This window comes from Pomacea canaliculata, linkage group LG13, assembly GCF_003073045.1.
Source record: "Pomacea canaliculata isolate SZHN2017 linkage group LG13, ASM307304v1, whole genome shotgun sequence".
In the NCBI taxonomy this organism is placed as follows: domain Eukaryota; kingdom Metazoa; phylum Mollusca; class Gastropoda; order Architaenioglossa; family Ampullariidae; genus Pomacea; species Pomacea canaliculata.
In genome coordinates, this window is record NC_037602.1 from 21,836,227 (window position 1) to 21,850,858 (window position 14,632).

Sequence of the window (14,632 nt, forward strand, 5' to 3'; positions counted from 1 at the left end):
GTCATGGTTGACCTACGTGTGATGTATGGTGGAAGTGCCTTCAAATATTCCTTGTTTTCAAAGTCGGGAAACATCCTCAAACTTTTCAACTAATACTTCAAAGTGTGTCGTGTTTGTGTTGAAATATAACTGTTCTTTAGTTTCTCTTCTTTCTCGCATCTGTGTCTGTAAGTTCTACCTCCATTTCTTTTCCCCCTCCCCTTATATTTATAAAACGTTAGAGCTAGGCTATCAAGCAAAATATAATTCAAGAATCATACTTGTATTTTCTGATGAGAAGCACAGCTACCCGGGGTGCGCAAGTCTGGGTGGATGAAGTGAGGGGCTCGCAGAGAGGTGCAGGACTGAGTCAAGCGGTGTGCGCGTCATAACCTACATTAGCAGAACTTTACACACCTGCAGATCGTGTTCGAAAAGTAAAGAAAAAATTACCTGAGTAGCTAGTCAATATTGTCTGGCGATTAGGCAGTTGTCGCTTAAAACAAAACCGTGCTTAATTATTGGCTTTGGGAAGACATTTCAAGGGTGACCATCAGCACATTCTGGACACAGAGCGTCGACGCTTTGCCACTGTCCACTGAGCCCTGAGGTGTGTGTGTGTGTGATTGCGTGTGTGTGTGTGTGTGTTTGTGTGTTTGAGTGTGTGTAAGTTCATATCAGTGCTGTCAACACGCTAAAGTGACGAGGAGCTATCTCATCGCTGTTGACATACAAGATCCTCAGTCGCTGTCAGACACCGGCACGCCAGGTGGCATCATCATCATCTGTCAAGTCACAGCTACATTTCTGTATTGTAAAGTGTGAGGATTCCTGAAGACAGCCGATGAGAAGAGCTCTGTAGAGGCACAGGGACAATGACAAATGCCAACCTAAGATCGTGGCCTTGACCCCTCATCGGCCAGTCTGTTGGCGCTGTTGGCCGCCAACACTGAGTGACAGGGTCTCAGCAGCAGGGAGCAACATGAAACAGTTGTCAGTCAGTGACATCAAACAGTTATCAGTAACATAAGCCAATTATCTGCCAGTGGCATTAAACAGGTGTCAGTCAATGACATTAGCAGTTATCAGTGACATCAAACTGTTATCCGTCAGGGACGTAACACCAAAGATTCTGATGTCGGGGGCAGAGGAAGATGACAGAAGTGTGGTAACAGCTTTTGTGTGATTCGTCAACTGATTTTGCAAATTACATTAAGAGCCATCACGGGTGGCCATATAGCTAGCTATCTTTGACAACGAGAAACTTCATGTACACTGTCACAGAGATGGTGAGAAAACAAAGTCAGGAGGCTAGAATAATGATGGAATGTTTGCCTCTGCGGAATGAAAACATGGTTAGGTCATGAAACAAGAGCACCTGGAATAAAAATGAACATAGGCATCACACTACAGCAAGGACAAAATATTGGCTTTCTTTCTACAGCTTAAATCATGTAACACGGCATTACACGGAGGTGCATTGCGTACATGTTGTTTACAGTTAGCTCAGCTTGACAAGTTTTGACAATTAACAAATAAATAATTAAGCCAAGACTGTGATAAAAACCCATTACCACATCAAACAGTGTAGCATGTATTTGGTATAATTTCAAAAAATAGTGTCAAATGTCAAAATATTAATTAACATTCACATAATTTCTGTTGCGAAGCGCCGCTGACCGGTCCCTGTTTTAACACGAGTCAAAAATAGTTAACAATCGTAAAGTGTCGTTTAGCATATGTCTTGACGCCGTTGAATACTTGAAAGAACATGCACCCGAATACCCGCTAAATCGTCTGCTGGTTGCTTGGCTGTTGGCAATGGCCGTACCCCTCACCTGGCTCAGCGTTAATTAAATAGAAATGGCAGAACCTCGCTTCCCCAAGCGCGTCAAAACGAGGACAAGGATGAAATGACTGAAAACCTCCTAAAAGCACCCCTGAAGTGTAAACGACCCTTTGAAGTACCCGCTGTTAGTCCCCCTGCAAGTCCCCCGCTTACCGCCACGTCCCCAAGGGGGTCATCAACACCTGTGAAGGTCAGCTTCATGCTTTTTTTTTCTTTTTGTTTTGTTTTGCCAAGGCGAAGGCCGGTGAATCTTGAACGTTCAGTTCAGGGTAAAGTCCACTTCACACGAACAGCCGGAGCGCACTTTCACGTAGTCCATGCGGTAGTGCCCTGTCACGTTTACGTCCCTGACAAAAGCGTAGACATAGGAGTACTTCTGCACGCAGCGAGAGAAAGGCTGGATCGAAGGTTCGAGCAGGCTGCACGGTCGGTCGAGGACACCCGGGCGGCACGTGGTCTGGAAAAGTCGCTGCACGGTCGATCGGTCACGGTACAGCTCCAGCAACGTGCCGTCACGTGATATGCCCCCTGACGGCTGCACGCGACGCGTCACCGAGGGGCAGCACTCCACATGCAGGTTCATGCTGGGCTCCTCTCTCTTGGACATGACCTCATAGTTTCTGTCAAGAAAGAAAAGACAAATCAGAATGACACAAGTTTGTAAACACCTTCATGTCTGTCTAGCACTGACTGAGGGTGGGCTGCACAATGTTCTGTGGACTGCGTGCGTGGGTGGCTGGAATGTCAGGTGCACCCCAGTCAGTGGGCTTCTTTAAGTCACATTAATTAAAGCGACAGAAAAGCAGTTCAGCTGGTAGTGTCACGTGATGACCTTAGACCTGTCTTGACTTCCCTTAAAAAATGTGTTTGGAATGTCCTACCGCGGTCTTGCATCTCGCCGCCAGCAGCATGTGACATCCAGGTGTGACACCCGACAATGTGATATGTTGTGGCTTGATTGACTGTTGGGGGGAGGGGCGGTAACAGAAACATTTTACTTAGGCATTATTGATATCCAATCGGTTCCTAAAAATAAATCAGATATAGGAAATACGCGAAAAATAGAATTGGGGTTAGGGGTGGTGACCTTATCAAAGATTGACCTATCGACGTCACGAGTCAAGTGTACAGGATGAGGAATAGACATACAACAGCAGGGACCGTTAGGACAAGACTTTCACAGATGTAGCAACTGTAGGACTGTCATGTCCAGACATTTGGCAAATCACATCAGCCACTGACATACTGACAATGTTTGAAGAACCAACACTGTCACAACTGACGTGTTCAACCTCTCGCCTCTTGTCGGCTTGTGGCGGTTAATCACAAAAGGCATCTTGCCTAACTCGGCACTAACTGCTCCAAATACTGTCAAATATGTACACTAGTATGGAACCATTTGCACGTTCACCATGTCAACACTCCTTCTTTCATTAATCTCCCTTTCTTCCAGCATGCAACCTTCCTCACTCCCTCACTCCCTCCCTCTCTCGCTCATTGCCCACGTGATCCGTCAGCTTGCGAGCTCTTGCATATGAGTGATTTTCTAAGGCACTTGCGCCTGTGTGCACAAAACTGAAGATAGAACTGGACATAAAATGGCAGAAAGACGAGTGAAGATATAAACTGAACCGTTCACGCCATCAATGTTTCTTTCCTTCAAAGCGCCGATGGTTTGGATACGAAAACACAGCGCGGACATCAACATCAACCTTCTCGTCATCACCAACGTCAGTCATTAGTCCCTTGACTGGTCTCTGTTGTTGAGGGTGTGGGGAAGGTGGGGTGAAGGTGGGGTGGGAGAAATGAACAGAGGGGCAGCTGTACGAAGTCGCTGACTCACACCGTGAGCAACCAACTGAGGTGATGACATGAGTGACAGGAGACATGACAGGACAATACTGTCAACCTGCCATGCTGTCAGCAACGACAAACCAGCAAAACTCGAGTTTGACGAATCATCATCAAGAGTGGTCAGTAAACATTTTTTTCAAAATTTGTTATGATTGTTGCAGGAATAAGTGGTGTTGCTACTGACTTAAAACTATTCGGCTTATAACTTATTAGCTGCACTAATTAGCTGCATTAGCTTATTAGTAAGCGTGACATTAAAAATAAAAGAGATATCTTGCATAATCAAGCCTTCTACTCCACTTTGAAAGATGAAAGGTTTTTTTTTTCTTTTGTTACCCTCTTGCTCTCTCCTCTAATTGGAGCAAGTACAAAAGCAGATGGAGAGACAGCCTTACTTGTGGTGGAAGACAGTGTAGACTGTACACTAACCATTAATTCCTTGTCAGAGCTGCTCCAGGCTCGTGGTCTTTGCGTCTGGATCACGTGTGTTTGTACTTCCGATGTATCTTTTTAATGCGCATGCGCTACAACTGTTTGCTTGGGTCTTTTCCTCTCTGTTTCTCCACGTCACCATTCATAAAATACTTTAAAAAAAAATAATAATCATCCCGTCGCAGGTTATCCGGCGAGAGAAGGCGAAGTAAACGCAAAAGACGAATGAAATCCTCGTGACTTATGATGCTATGAGACCATCTGGCCTTTGCAGCAGTACCCCCTCTCTCTACCCGTTTAATTAGTCTCGTCCTCTTGCAGGCGCAGCGGATGAATGTACCCGAAAGTACAAACCTCTGTTGCCCATCGCACCCGAGGTAATCCAGGGCTGTGGCAGCTTAGCAAAACCCAGCACCCTATTATGTAACAAATTATGGCGACACAACAAAGCGCTTATTGAGCACGTGAACAGAATGAAGTGCCGTGAGAGTGAGCGCCCTTGCCTCTCCATCACGCCAGGGGGCGTCATTGTCTGCAAAGGGGAGTAAGGCCCAAGCCTGCAACAAAAGCGTCCGCTGTGGCCAGAAAAGGGCTAATTTCCCGCAAATCTTGAGCGGCCTTGCAGAGATAGGCTGTTCATTTCCCCAATCGCGACTTGCCCGCAGCTGCCTCTCGTGTAACTGATCCAGGGGTCAGGCGGGAAAGGCCAGAGTGTCGTGCCTACCTCCCACGCAGTCCTCAGAGATGTCGGACCCTCCCAAAGGCCCGGGAAATTGAATCTCAAGACATCGCCTGCTGCTTAAGTCGGCTGGTCAGCACCTCTACATGCTAATGATGTGGGATGGGCAGAGAGTGGTGGTAGTCTCTCCCAGATGTCATTAGTGCTTCTCTGTTAGTTTGATTGTGTTAATCACCTCGCTATGCTGATCCGCCATTAGATGGGCTTTCTTTGACAACAGCAGATCACAGCAGACTACTGCAAAGCCAGAAACACGCTTTTGTGTTGATTATGATTAAACAGTATATACAGTTATTATCATTATTTTCTCTGTATAAAATATAGTACTACTGTTTCCTACCAAAAAATTCAAAAGTATGTATGTAGGTCTGATAATCACAGAACCTAAGAAGATTCAAATGGATGTGTACAGATCTTATTGTCTGACACGCTTGACTACACACAACTCAAGTTACACTTACACCCTACCCCTACCCATGGCAGCCTAGACTGTCCTCCTGCCACCCGCATCTCCCCATCCCCCACTGTGCTTGTCTGACCTAAAAACTAAAGGTTGTTTAATTGGTTGCAGTCCTACCCGGGGTGTGCCAGCATTTCCAGCAACACAGTATTAGTAAAGTCTTTTGTCGGGAAAGTCGCAAACAGTTTAGTACAAACTTGCTGCTGATGTGTCATGATAAAGCTCATGTCATGTCAGTCCCTTGAACTGACCTGGTTGACCTACGGTCCTAACCTATGACCTGTCTTAGCGGGTGCAGGCACTGACGACGGTCGCCACACTTCATTTCGCCATCAACGTTCATCTGCCTACGAGAGTCTTGTAGTCTTCATTTCCTTACAAGCACCTTCTCGTTTCCATGTGTCTGGAATCGTCCACAGGGTTCCACAAACGTCACAATCAATAAACAGCTCTCCTCCTAAAACATCGAAATGCATTCTCAGCTAGCAAACAAACAAGCAGCACAAAAACAAGGCAAAAACCTTCTCAACAATGTCATCAGTGGCAGCCAAAGGTCAAAGTTCACCTCTACTGTATCGGGGGGAGACAATGTGAAAGCTGTCTGGTGTGTCACCAGAGGTTAAAGTTACAAAGAGAAAGATTAATGATGGCGGTCGTGGAGAGTTGCGGCTTTATCGTTTTATTCTTCCGTGTCGCTGTCACGGGTATGAGATAAATAATACAAGAACAAAGATACCACACAGTGCTCCGGCCATGCATACTCAAGGACACGCAAAGGTCTGCACCCATGGGTGCACGTGCAGTGCACAAAGTGCCACAGACCGTGCCGAGCATCACCAGACGGAGCCTGGGTGAATCATTATGACCCACGGGGGACAGAGGGCAACCTCAGTGGTCCGTGTCTACCCACAGCCGGCAGCGCGCGCACCCACGCATGCTCTCTCGTTCTCTCTCTCTCTCTCACACACACACAAATGCACTCACACACACATACGCACACGCGCGCGCACACACACACACCCACACACAAACCCCCACCCACCCCCACACACACACACGCACACAAACAGCCAGGTGTGGGTGACGCACACATGAGGAATAACATGCGCATAAGAATGGTTGTCCACCGGGTCAAGGCCACATGGATGGATTTACTGACGTCATAGCACTCCGTCGACACGCTTAGAGTAGATGACGTCATTGTGGTCACTGCATGCGCTGGCCGGTTAACGTCAGCGACTGAGGCGCGCCCGTTGCACGGGGTCTCCTTGGCAACGAGAGGGAAGGTGAGGACTGGGATTTCCCGGCAGCTCGCCTCCCCTGTCAGTACCAGTCGGTGGTCCAGGCATGTGGCAGTTCCGGCACCAGCCCTCGTCATCTGCCTGCTAGTAATCCTCTCCTAAACTGCTTGAGATAATGGGCTTAACGACTCCCACCACCTCACTTCCGGGGAACTATCCTCACTCATTACCCCGGTCTGGAGGGAATCCGCACCCGTAGGGGGAGATTTTCTCTCTCTCTTTTCTTCTCTTTTCTTTCCATTTTTTTCTTCTTCTATCTTCTTCTATTTCCATCACTGTTCTTGATGTCACCGCCCTCTCTTTCTCTTATCGGAGGGTAATAAAAATACGCAGCCAGATTTATTTAATGTGATAATTGACAGGCATAATGCTCGGTAATCCTTCGTGGATTTAGTTTGTCTGTGAAAGCTTTAAATAGGCTGCATGCATGCACGTGTGTGTGTGTGCTTGCATGCGTACTCTCTCCAGCATGAGCTTTAACTTCACTATATATCATTTCAGGAAGTTGAAGCAGGCCAGGACAGCCAAAGAAGACGGATTAAGAGCCAGGATTAGTGAAGTGAATATCGGTAAGTGCGCCTGACAGCGCGCTGAACCTTTGTGAGGTGGACAAGTGCAAGACACGACGACCAGAAGCTTCCAGAGACTAGAATGTGTTTAATGAAAGTAAAAATATTTAGTCAACCGTCTCTGGGAGAACAAAGAGTAGAGCACAAAGGGACAATAAACCAGTGTGGATATGTTGCAAGCATTTGTTCTCGCTTCCTTTGCCTGCTACTGGATGTCATAGCAAGCGTTTGATGAGTAGTGTGCACTACAGAAGGGAAACACCGGCCTCAGGTCACACTCGCTGGTGTCACACCCGCACTGGGTGGTGCAAGAAAGCTGCAGTCGAGCGCGATTACAAGATGACCCCAGTGACAACACGGTGCCAGAAAATGATATTATCCTCCTCATAAATTCCCACGCCAAAAATGGGTTGCAAAGGTTGGAAAGGGTCACAAGGGGCATGACCTTTCAGGACTGGCAGGTGAAGCGCCAGGCTGCATGGATGATGCCGGCCATTGTTGTCTCCCTTCTGACGCTTTCTCTCTGTGGAAACACACACACACACACACACACAGAATGATAGCATCTCAGCACGACCATGCTTCCTCCCACCTCCGCCCTCCAACCTCCATTCCACCCTCACTGCCTCCTGTCGTCTATCGCCAGTGTCTGCCCTGTGTTAACAACCTGTTCGATCTTACAGGCTTCTTGAAAAACGAATTGTCGTTGCTATGCCGAGTGGTTTCTCAAGACTCTTTCCTCCACTGGACCTCGAAAAGAACACCGCAGAAAGGGAGGATCAAAGTAAGCACTTGGCAAAAAAGGGGTGGAAAGTAGGATAGACAACCTGTCCATCATCATCAATCATCATCAATAATAATAATCTTCATCATCAGCAATGACAAGATTACAATATTAATAATAAAACCAAAGATCTACTAAATCAATGAAATGTAACCCTTAACCACTTGTATTACATTACTAAAATAATGTCGCTATCGCTTATAAACTATTTTTAGATCTTCCGCACGTTTTATTCGTTCAATCAAACATTAAAAAAGTTTTTCCAAGATGTGGTTTATTGTTCAGATGAAAGTGAAAGACGAGGCATTCATTGGTACTTGGTGAAAATGTATGGAGAACGAGGCTGAAATAGCGTGTCACAGAGTAAAGATTTTAGTATTTTTGTTGTTGCTAGGGACATATTTTTTATTCCTCTGTAAGATTTATTGTGGTTACCTACTGAACGTGGCTGTCAGACCAAACAAGTCTTTGACAGAGACACTAAAAAGTCGCAATGTGGAGTTGAAGGTGTGCGCTAACCATCAAACTGTTTTTCTCTCTCCAGCTGAAAGGAAACAATGTTTGCTTTCCGTGCCACCCGGCCATTAGCTGCCCACCCATCTGTTTGTGCCTGGTGTAAGCTGGTCAGACCACAACAACATCCACGACAGCGACTGGAAGTACTCGCACTGCTCCACAACACTGGGACCAAGTCTGACAGAGATCACATATGTTGTTATGGATATTTTAAAACAATTACATGAAGTCCACACATTGCTGTTCATGATGATGTTCATCTTAATGCACATTGACAGCTGTAAAGTAGAAATACGACTGGCCAATACCTCTGACAGGTGTTTATTAATTTCTAAAACTATAAAAATGTTACCATGTGAAGGTAAAGTAAACAGCAGGAAGATGGCAGGACAAAGGTTCACATCATTAGAAGCCTTTTAATTAGACAGGTATACCTGATGTCATTCACAAAAAGTATTTTCACGAGATAACTCCTTCATCACCTTTTATAAAAAGCTGTTTTCAGGAAATGTAAACAGCAGAATAAAGAAATTTTAATTAAATGGAAGGTGTTTTCATGTTGTGTTTGGTGACGATTTACACCTGGTGATAAAGGTTTCCTCTGATCTCTTAAAGAGATGTCTATATAAAGAAAGTGTGGGGGAATAGAGGATGCGGATGTAGAGGATGTAGAGACTGTGATGGTGAATAATACAGGTTTTTCCACATGTTCCCGTGTAACACACACGGGTAAATATTATCCGACTAGTATAAAAGTGACCAACAGAGAAAGTATCAGACAAGGATGGATGACAGAGAGACATGACCCTTCATGACCTGTCTCAGATAAGACAACCTGTCACAACCTCCCCAGCAACAGTAGCATATTACCAGATGACAACACGTTTTCAAGGAAAGGACAGGAAAACACGTTGTTGTTGTTGTTGTTGTTGTTGATGATGATGATGATAAGCCCTAATTAGAGGCGACTGATTGCTGCAGAGAACATGTGACTTTTTGGCAACTAATTTGCTGAGTTTTGCTGTAACTTCTGGCTCTAGCTTTCCTTGCTGTCTCCTGTCCACCCTCGCTGCAGTAAGTTATCTACTCTCATCTAATTCGCCTCAACTTGACAACAAGTTCTTGAACACAGCTCACTGTTGTAGCCTGAAGGCAAAGACAGGGGCGAGAGAGGACATTGTTATCTCCCAGCCTCCACCCATAAACACCTGACCTGCTGTGGCCAACGGCATCTTTGATGTCAGACCGTGTACCTGCACCTTTGGTTTCCACAGAAATACACAACAAAGGCTCCCTCTCTCTCAAAGGCAAAGCGGCAGTGGCACGCAAACACGCTTGCTTACATAATTAAAACTTGCACATATATGTTTCGCAATGTTTCTAATTAGAAACGCTTCAAATTTGGATAAGCAAAGATTTTTTTTACAATTATTGACAATTTTCAATTGTGAAAACGATCTCTGTTTACTGCTTTGTTTAGCTTTCCTGTCATTATTTCATGACATTTAGCAAAACCGTGTGTGTACCTACATGGTGATGTAGCCACTGTACAGCAGCAACTCACCCCTCGGCCACGTTCTGTAGACTTGTAGACAGTCTATCAGTGCACGTGCCGAGCACTTTTCCCATCAGAAATACTCTAAACACACTAACTGGTTCCGGCACCCACCAGTTGCTTGTATTATTTCTAACATTTGATGATGCCGCTTTGGTACAAAGACAGGTTTGTATCAAACAGGTTTTATTGAAAACTGATGCTACATATGCAAACTTTTGGAATGAAAATAAGGATTTCATGTCAAAGTTTCAGTGACTGACATTTTGTTTAAGTTATTTTTGGTGTTAACTATGATGGGTCATTTAATATGTCATTTCCAGAGTTTTTCTTGTGTGAATATTTTTATGTGGATATTTTCTGAGTTTGGGAAATGGTCAAATTGTGAATGAAACCTATGAGTACTGCCCAAATTTTGTCACTTGTAATCATGTGGTTGCCGTATGTTATTGGACAGTATTGGCATTTTGCTTTCTTGGTGAAACATTTAATCTCTCCTACTGGTCAGTTGATACTTCAAACGGGAGTGCTTATGTCTGTGGGCTGCTGAAAAGTTTAGTACAGTCTACTCCTTTTGCATGTTTCTCAGTCTCTGTCTATGCTCTTTTGTGTGTGCATGCACACCCTTCTTTTTGAATGCTGTATAGATGCACATTGTTCAGTCCTAAACACATTTTTGCAGTACCCTTTTTTTTTCTTTTTTTAATTACAACATTTATAGGTCAATATTTGCCTGTGAATTTCTGATACAAAGCAACTTTTGTGTAATGTTTTGTGTTTCATATTATAAGATACATTATTGGTGGAGAAAATAAAAACTTGAAAAAAAAATTATTACTGCGCTATAAATTTATAATTATAAACTTTAACTTGGACCTTAGTGATAGCTTTTGCCACTTTCACTTTCACTATATTTTATTTCACTATGTTTTAATGGCCTCTTTATGTTTCAGCCATACTAGTAGCTAAATTAGATACACCTTTGCCACTCTCGTAACTTCCAATACCTTCTTTTTAAAATTTATTTGTTCTTACTCTTTTTTTTCTTCACTAGAACGGTTTTAGGGTGCAGTGATGCCCCTGTGGTCTGTCTGTCTGTCTGTCTGTCTGTCTGTCTGTCTGTCTGTCTGTCTGTGTACATAAAACCCAATCATTGGCGACCAGCGCCAGGACAGATGTGTAAGCAATGACACGTACGGTGACGTTTCTCCTTTGTTTCACCCAAACGCGTCACGGGTAGGCGTGACGTCTCATGCAGGTCGATGGTCGAGTGTCGAGCACAATGGTCGAGCATCAAAAACACATGTTCGACAACTTCTGGTCGAGGACCGAAATGTTGGAGCACTGAGCAGCTGCAGTACGGAGGTGCCACTTCAGGAAGCAGTAGTTACTGTCACAAGTGTCACCGGGTGGGCACAATGGCGACACTTGGCACAGTGCACCCCTAGCCACGACAATGGTGTCTGTGCAATGAGCTCTGGTGTTGGGCGTTGGAAGAACGTGCTGTCTCCAATGTTACTGCTTATTACATTTTGCATGATGAAAGATTTCCTTCAAGTTGCACCAGGCTTTGTAGGCTGAACACCGAGCAGCTTGATGCGCTTTGTGCCAATGCTGGAGCCATTCTCAGACAGCTCTTACCAAAAACTCGGCATCTCTGTGAAATATTGTTGCTTTCCGTGAGACCGCATTTATAAAGTTCTGAAGTTTTTCGAAAAATAAAACAATAAAATTCTTTAGTCGGAGAGTTTTCACAACTCGGCCTGGAGCCATAAACCACTGCCTGGCCTCCTCCCTTGACTAACGACTGTCAGAGAAGAGAGAGGGGTTACCCCGTCTTTCAGAATCTCACTGTTAAAAGCATTCTGAGCATCACTGTTCATGGCATGATAAGCAAGCTTCTTGGTAGCTGACATCTCTGATGAATGGTGGTAGATGTAGCGCTGCTCTTGTGAACATGCGGACCTGAGAGTTTACTTGCATCTTTACTCACAACTCTCCAGAAAAGACTCCAAATACCTTCCCGAAATCTTCAACTCTTCAGCAAAGATCAAAAGAGAACTCTGCGATTGTTCAGCGAAAATTGAGCGAAGAAAGCAGCATAAAAGGCCCAGTAATCTAATCCACGAAGTGCTGACAAATGTCATGGCAGACTGCGGGCACGAGTGGACATGGCGGAGTAAAGGGCATGAGCCGACCGCAGCGCCCCCAGCTGACGCCCTTCTCTCCTCCTGCACCAAGAGCAGTTTTAACTCCTTTCAGTAAACACGAAACTTCTTGAAACAGGTTCCAATTTTCATTAAAGAACCCGACAGCCACGTAGTCAAGGGCCTGCGCTCTCGGTAAAACACATAAAGAGAGGAAAGACGAGATTTCTTTGAAGCATGACGCCCGTCGCTTGAGAAGATAAAGTCTCGCTTTCGCCCTGCCCTCCAGGCACCGCCCACACAGCCCTCGCAAACACGAGCCGGCATCGTCGTAGGGAGCTTGTCGGGAGGACATTATGGCATCTACATTTCCTCTCCTGAAAGGTTGTGCGGCAGCTGAAAATCTCGAAAGGTTATCCAAACTACAGGCATTCACGAAAAGCCAACACTAAGTTATTTTCAACGTCGTAAATATTTCAGCAAACTCCTCTTGCATGGTTGCATAGAAAGGGCTGAGTTGTCTTCGCAAAAATAGAAGTGAGAGAAGAGAGTTGTCTGGCCGCGATAGTAAAGTCATATATAGCAAGAAAGGAGAGAGGGAGGTCGACTGTCCTAGGCATCTCCATTTTAAGCGGTTCATGTGTTGAAATGTTTTATTCCAGAATCCATTGTAATTGTTTTCTTTTACTGCTGCTCCGACCTGCCTCGTATTGAACGATTCTGGCAATCCTCTGTTATCATATTCAATCCATTGTCAATTAAGGCCCAAAATATGTAAACATAAAACAAACCCGAAAAGCTAAACTATTTTCTGCAGCAAAGGGATGTTTAATGCGAAGTTAAATTTCCGTGAAAACCGTTTGGCCAGAGGGAAACACAAATTTGCTTTGGAGGCAGAAAACTCGAGCTCCACTTCTACAATCATGCTTCATGTTTGACGAGGTGTTCTCTCAGCGCCGTGTGCAGAAGCCGTGTGCCGTGCGCACAAGATCTCGTTCCTTCCCGCGGTGCCGAGAAAGTCACGTGCTGCCGGATTACATTTCTTGGGACATGCTTCTGGCTGATAACAGGTCTGTGCGCCAGGCGGATGGAGGTCCAGAGAGGCCCAATCAACATTCATTCCGGGTGTCATGGTCTAAGCTACACGTCTGGCACCACAAATTATTTATATCTGTCTCGCAAAAAATGGTAATTGTACTATGATTTGACAACACTTGAAATCCTTAAATAACACTAAATTATATTTATATTATACTCACGCTGCATTACATTTCGTGACATTGCACTGCACTGAGTTACCCTATACTGCACTACATCTCTTGACAGTAGACGTCACTGAGCTACATTATCCTGTGTTACATTCACATTACATAATAACACATCGTATTATGAAGCATGATGTGTCAGGATATTACACTGCATGAACTCTGTCCACATGGTTTGCTGTCGTAGTGTCATCAACAGCTTGACAACGACCTACGGTTAAGATGGTCATTTCACACGACCTGCGGCTCACAAAACACCAAAGTCGAGGATCGATATCCAGGAAATGAAGGTTTATAGTTCGATTCTCTCTCGGACATCTCCCCGATATGACCTTTGACTTCCTGTCATGAGCGGATCTAGGGCAGGATCAGCAGACAGAGGGAGTCAGCCGAAGCGACCACGGCATCCTCTGAAAGGACGTTCGGCAAAATGAAAATCAAGATGAAATGATAAGTGGGGTGCGGTTGAATGGATCTGGGTGGGGCTGGGGGTGTCGCATGAAGATCCCTCCTTCGACACACACAGACATACAATCCAGGAGGCTACGTGTCTATGGAAGAGGCGTGTGTCCAAAAGGGAGAAAACGAAAGTTTTATTTTGACGTACTACTTCTCACCCACCCTGTACCCACTGTCTAGCTCAGACCTGGGCAAAGGCCGGCCCGCGGGCCGGATCCGGCCCGCCTACTGTCTGTGACCGGCCCGCCCGCTGGCGAAGAGATAGTATATATACAATATACACAGTATTGGGTAAAACTGAGTTAACTATATTAGTCCGGCCCTCTAAAACCATCCCAGTTTCTCATGCGGCCCCTTGGGAAAATTAATTGCCCACCCCTGGTCTAGCTGATGCTGGTTTGACAGTTGGTACCCGAGCACCCTGCTGAGGCAACTGTGGAATGGTGTCTGGTGACGACCGTGGCATGGGACTGTTAACGTACTTATCATGACCACGTGCTCGGCATGAGACTGTTGATTGGACAATAAGTCAGTGTACTCATCATGACCACGTGCTCGGCACTGTCGACTGGACAATAACTCAATGTGCGCCACGTGCACGCGCTGCACGTGCTATTGTCAGCTTGGCAAAACGTCACACCGACTCGAGACCTTTGGTCACCGTTTCAACGCCAGCTTCAAGCAGATCCGCCAACGACCTACTCAAATGACATGACGTAGTTT

General features: G+C 45.4%; 1 long non-coding RNA gene across 1 annotated transcript in view; it reads right to left on the bottom strand.

Annotated features, from left to right (window-relative positions):
- Positions 1 to 2,424: 2,424 nt before the first annotated feature.
- The window catches only part of LOC112554436, an 80,970-nt gene continuing 68,762 nt past the window's right edge, over positions 2,425 to 14,632 (bottom strand). The window contains exon 4 of the long non-coding RNA XR_003097236.1: positions 2,425 to 2,448. This is a non-coding gene — a long non-coding RNA (uncharacterized LOC112554436). The remainder of the gene's footprint in view (positions 2,449 to 14,632) is intronic.